Here is a 6,000-nt window from a genome sequence, read left to right as displayed (position 1 = left end):
AGCATTTGACAACTGAACCATACTCTTTGGGTGTGGTGAGTACGATGCTAGGCTAAACTTGGCCATGTCTTAAGTCTGTATTGCTCTGTTTTGGACATGATAAATAGTAGTTCAAGGGCTGGGGTCGGCTGCTACATGTCAATCTCAGTTGGGACTTTTGAAAATTTAAGAAATCTCAAATCCAAATCTGTTCATTCCCATCCAAATTTCTACAGCTGAAAAAATTAGGGTAGGATTCAGTATGTCTACCAGCATGGACTCATAGATACACTCTTTTATTGGGCAGGACTCCATACCGTGTTTAATCATTCTCGAGTATTGGATGATTCCGTTATTTTTCATACAGCACATCAAAATTGAAGCAAATTTCTAAACTATGATGGGGAAGTGAAAGCAAGCTCTTCAGAATTTTCAAGGTAAGTAACACAGTGCAGAGTAAGTAGTTGCAAGTTGCAACAACAGTGAATAAAATCAATGGATCAATTTTTTATAGGTCAATGATCATCGTTGAAATTCGACATTGTTAAAGATGGCCTACCGATCCTCCATTCTATGGATCGATCATTCTATGATACGTCATGAATTTCAATTATTTTTTAATTTTATTTTTCCACTTGCTGAAATCATGTAAATTGTGCTATTCAATTCCCTTGTTAGGATTAGTTTTTGATACAAATAGTCTTTTCCAATTGAAAAACTTAAGCATATAATAATAGGTCCCAAAGGTGGGTGATCGAAATCTTTTGATTGTGATCAATGTTAACGTTTCATGATGGCTATATTTGGTTCCCGAAAAATGCGAGAGAAAGAAAATTTGGAGGAAAAATAGAAAGAAAGAAAAAGATAAGGAAATGAATATAATTTTTTTCACTTGTTTGGTTATTCATAGAAAAATCAAGGGAAAAAAAATCATTTTCTTTTGTTTGGTTAACCAAACAAAAATCATATATTAAATGAGCAGAGGAAAAATAAAATCCAAAAACCAATACGCTGAAAACTCTAGTTTTTTTTTACTTTTTACCTTAAAAGGGTGGGGGTGACGCGTTAGCCCAACAACCCATTTAAGTTGAGGTGGGTCCCGCACACTGCCAATCATTACCGCAATCAACTTCCTTTGGTGGGGCCATTGCACGTCGTCTCCATATGGAATCCTGATCCAACGACTCTGATTTTGCCACTTCTACTTCCATAATGTCTATCCACGAATTGGATATTCGACTAGATGCGAATCGCGGCACCCTTCCCAGAGTGGGAGGCTCCGACTCCGGTTCACTTATATGCATCTCCTGTGCTCTCGTTGTGAAGCTGTTTCTTGGAGATGACTGTTTTGGCGGCTCCAGAACTCCTTTGATTGGATTTGCTCGACAACCGATCCAGAATATTGACTTAAGGTTATTCCAGAATCCACATTTTTTTTATGTTTTGTGGATTTTGATCTTACCATCTTTGCTTTCGCTACCGCCATCGCCATTTTCACTGACAATTTCATTGATCGTTGTCAGTTTCCTAATCGACGGCTTCGGTCCTTCTTCGATCTCACTCTTCCTATACAAGAAACCTTTGGCGACAACGGTTCTGCCATAAGAACCGTAGATTTCCTTGTAGGCTCGATCCGTTTAATGAACAGTCGTGTATTTGACGTTCGACTCGATGAAGACAATACCACGAGCCCGACAAAATTTTCCCCAACTTTTTCCTCCTCTTTTTCTCTTATTTTCCTCATTATTTTTTAAGGCTATGTTTGGTTCCCGGAAAGTGTTAAGGAAAGGAAAAAAAATACAAAGGAAAATTATTTTCTTTAGTTTGGATGACATGGAAAATATGATGGAAAAAAAATACGAAGGAAAATATTAAAGAAAATATTGTAATATTTTCTCTATTATTTTCCTTAAAAAATAATGAGGAAAATATAAGAGAAAAAGAACAGGGAAAATGAGAGGAAAATTTTGTCGGGCTCTTGTTCGAGGCTTCATCTCTAACTTCCTCATTAGTGGCTATGGCTTCTCACCGTCATCACCATTATCGCAAACAACAACCCAGAGAATCTCATGAACCACATCATCTTCAAGGGGTAAACCTCCTCCCCGAGCACCTTCTTCTCCGATTTAAACTCAAACAATGGGTTCGTAACCAAAGAAGCCAAAGAAGAGAAAAGAAATCCTAGGGTGCCTCTACGGTTGACTAGGGTCTTTAGGGAAAGAAAATGAAAAATCGATTGAATCAAGCGTCCCTTTTCTCTGTATTTAAGGCCAGATGTCGTGGGAACGAGCTACATTTGAGGAAAGAGGAATGAGAGAGAGCATAATCCATGTAAGAAAAACCCTCCAAAATGACGTCCCGGCCGTCGTGGGGGTCGACGAGCGTTAATCTGTGCCAACGGTGCAATCTAATCCTCTCTCTTTCTCTTGTCTTTCTATTTCTATCACTTTCTAGGAGAAGGTGAAAGAGTAGAGAGGCACAAGTAGAGAGAGGGGCTTTCCTTTCCAGCTTCTTCCACCATAGAAATCCACGGCCAAACATCATCATCATAATAATAAAAATAAATAAATGATGATGAATAATAATAGAAATAATAGTAATTTCCATTTAGGAATATGGATATTTTTTGGAATACGAATTTTTTATATGGCCATAGCATTGTAGAGGGAAACCACCAGTTGTGATTATCCTGTATTGAAATGACCTTTGCACTCCTGCCCTACCCCTTCACACAGTCCATCATCCATACTCCCGGGTACATCTTTCTCTCACTTGTACTCTTTCGCACGTCACCCCCTTCCTTCATTTTTGGGATATTGTATATTATTATCTAGCTTTTTAATGAAGGTGAGTGGTGTAGATTTTGCTTACCCATTTTGCCATTGGATTAGTGTAGTTTGTGATAAGGGCATAGTAGATGTATATTCCTTTAGCAAGGTGTATAGAGGTCTTATAGAAAGTGTATCAATACAGTGTTAATTTGCATTACAAGAGCATAAATGCAATGTTAATTTACTGGAAATTTAGTTGCTTGCTTGTGTTTTTTAGGATTATTGAATTTGGTTTATCAAAGCATTGATTTTCATATAAATTCATGTGAGTAAGGAGCAATGTTTTGAGTTAGGATGTAAGTTAGTTATACGTTTTTGCAATAGTTTTGTAAAACTGATTTTTAGAAAATAAGAGCACAAAATTTATTTTATTATTCAACAAATTGATAACCATTTAAGACAAATTATTGATTTTGTTTTCCTTCCATTTTTTCTTAACTTTTTTTCGTGGTTAACCAAATAAAAGAAAATGAATTCTTTTTTTTTTTTTCCCTTCAATTTTCCATGGATAACCAAACAAGTGAAAAAATTTATATTCCTTTCCTTAGCTTTTTCTTTCCTTTCATTTTTCCTCCCAATTTTCTTTCTTTCGCATTTTTCGGGAACCAAACATAGCCTAAGGAAAATTGTAGGAAAAATATTATGATATTTTCTTTAATATTTTCCTTTATATTTTTTTTCCATCATATTTTCCATGTCACCCAAAGTAAAGAAAATAATTTTTCACACGATTTTTTTTCCTTTCCTTAGCATTTTCCGGGAACCAAACATAGCCGAAATGCAACTTTCTTCCGTGATCTATCCCAAGTTGTTAGCATGTTATTAACTAAGCCAAACAAAGACTAGAATTGCAAAGAGAGGGTACTTTCAGCCTCAAAGGTGAAATACACCATGATAACTCACATGCCCAATAGGTGCATTATTCGGTGAGTTGAGAACAATGTATGATGCTCACTATGTTGAAGAAGATGATATGGGCCCAAGGACAAAACAAGATTTCAATTTGCAACACTGAACAGTATATTTTCTTGCAAAATAGGAAACCATTGCTTGTAAACTAACAAACTGCCTACATAATCGGGATCAGATTATGACACAACAACAATAATGGAAAAATGTACATGAGACACTTCTTGGAAGTTTTCTATTATATATATGTATGTATGTATGTATCAGTGATCACTCTATTGTAATAAGAACAACCTTGAGAAGTAGACTTAGCATTTTATTTTCTGCAATAGCAAAAAAAAAAAAAAAACGAATAAAATAATGGCAACGATCAAAGCCAAAAAGCCCTATGCTATATGCATTCTATTTCCAACACAGGGTCATTTAAATCCCATAATGCAATTAGCAAAGCTTCTTCATTCAAAAGACTATTATATTACCTTTGTCAACACTGAATTCGACCACTTCGGGTTTTTGGGGTCCATAGGTTCAAATGCCCTAACAAGATTGAAGGATTTCCTGTTCTAAACCACACCTGATGGATTATCTACCTCTGATCTTGATGCTACCAAGTATCTAATCGATCTGTGAGTCCACTCAGAAAAACTGCTTGAACTCCATTTCTAGGACTTGTATTTAAGATGAACCACTCACCTGAGGTTCCTCAAGTCACTTGCATTGTCGCTGATGAGGTCATGAGTTTTGGGATACAAGCAGTTTAAGAATTAGGCATTCTAAGAGTTATGTTTTGGTATGCCGCTGCTTGCAGTTCCATGGTCTTTCTCCTCTTTCTGGGGCTGGTTGAAAGAGACATTGTGTCATTTGAAGGTACTAGTTCTAATCAGTGTTTTGAAAGGCACTCTTAAGGCGCGTTCTAGGGCGAGACATCCAGAAAACGCCTTAAGGTGTTGGCACAACAACGTTGAACACAAACGGTGAACTCCTAAAGTGCTTCAGAGGCACGCCTTACGTACGCCTTTCACGCCTTGCTCACTAAAGTGTGAGCATTTGGTTTGCTGAGGTGGTTAATAAATAAAATAAAATAGAAACAACTTACCGTTGAAGACTGAAGAAGGAACAAAGAGAACGAGTTGGGAGAGAAACCTAACCTTAACCCTAGCTCTTCATGGTTCGTACCTTCGACAACCTGAAGATCAACTTCTTCTTTGGCAACCTGAAGATCGACTTCTTCCTGGGCAAAAACACTAAAGTGTCGCTCCTCTTTCTCACTCTGACGACTTCATCTCGATGGAAGTTCTCATTTGGCGGCAACACAATGTGAAGAACTGCATCTTCTTAATCTCAATTCTCAATAGGTAGGTCTTTTCTCTCTATTCCTCACCCTCTCTTAGTCTCACACAATCACACTTTTCTCATATTCTCTTCTCTTTCTCCGTTTTTCACTATTTTTAGTGTCCAACTTCTCATAGCTTCAATGACCCTATTTTTCTTCTCTAGTTTTTTACCTTTATTTTTTTTTCTTTTCCACACAACAATCTCAAATAAATCCCAACAGCAACCTTTATTGTACCCTGCAGCAGCCTTTATTGCATCCAACAACATTTATGTATGCACAGTGCGATAAAGCTAAATGGTGCATTGCACAATTTTTTAAACAATGCACAATACTAAAGTTTTAAAGAAGTACCTCACAATATCTTTTAAACAAGGCACCTAGCAGTGTTTTTCTAAACAGTGCACCCAACACTGTTTTTTCACTCTTTCATGCTTTATTTTTAATTGTTAATTATGTTTTATAATTATTTTTAAGGTCAATTATATAATGAAATTTAATTATTATTGTTATTATTATTTTTTAGAATGAGTTCCTTTGATTCGAAAGTTTCACGAAAAGATTTTGTGTGGAAATGTGTTATTGAAGTCTCTGATGAGAAGTACATACAATGTAAGTTTTGTAATCAAAGATGCGCAGAATGAGTGAATAGACTCAAACATCACTTAGTGGGAACTCATCATGGTATGAAACCATCTACCAAAGTCAATGAAAATGTTAGATTGGAATGCTAAGACGCATTGAGCAATTATAAGGAACAAAAAAAAAAAAAAACGAATTGCTCCAAGAAATTGGTGTGGGTCCAAATGAGAGTGTTTTCTCTAAAACAATGGGGACATTGCGGAGTGGAAGTGAGAGTGTAAATGAAAGTGGGGAACCTATGGATAAATTCGTTATTTCACAACCTAGATAAAGTACTTTGAATTCTAAGTGGAAGCTAAAAGAAAG

This window comes from Vitis vinifera, chromosome 18 (assembly GCF_030704535.1).
Source record: "Vitis vinifera cultivar Pinot Noir 40024 chromosome 18, ASM3070453v1".
NCBI lineage: Eukaryota > Viridiplantae > Streptophyta > Magnoliopsida > Vitales > Vitaceae > Vitis > Vitis vinifera.
This window is presented reverse-complemented; position numbering follows the sequence as displayed.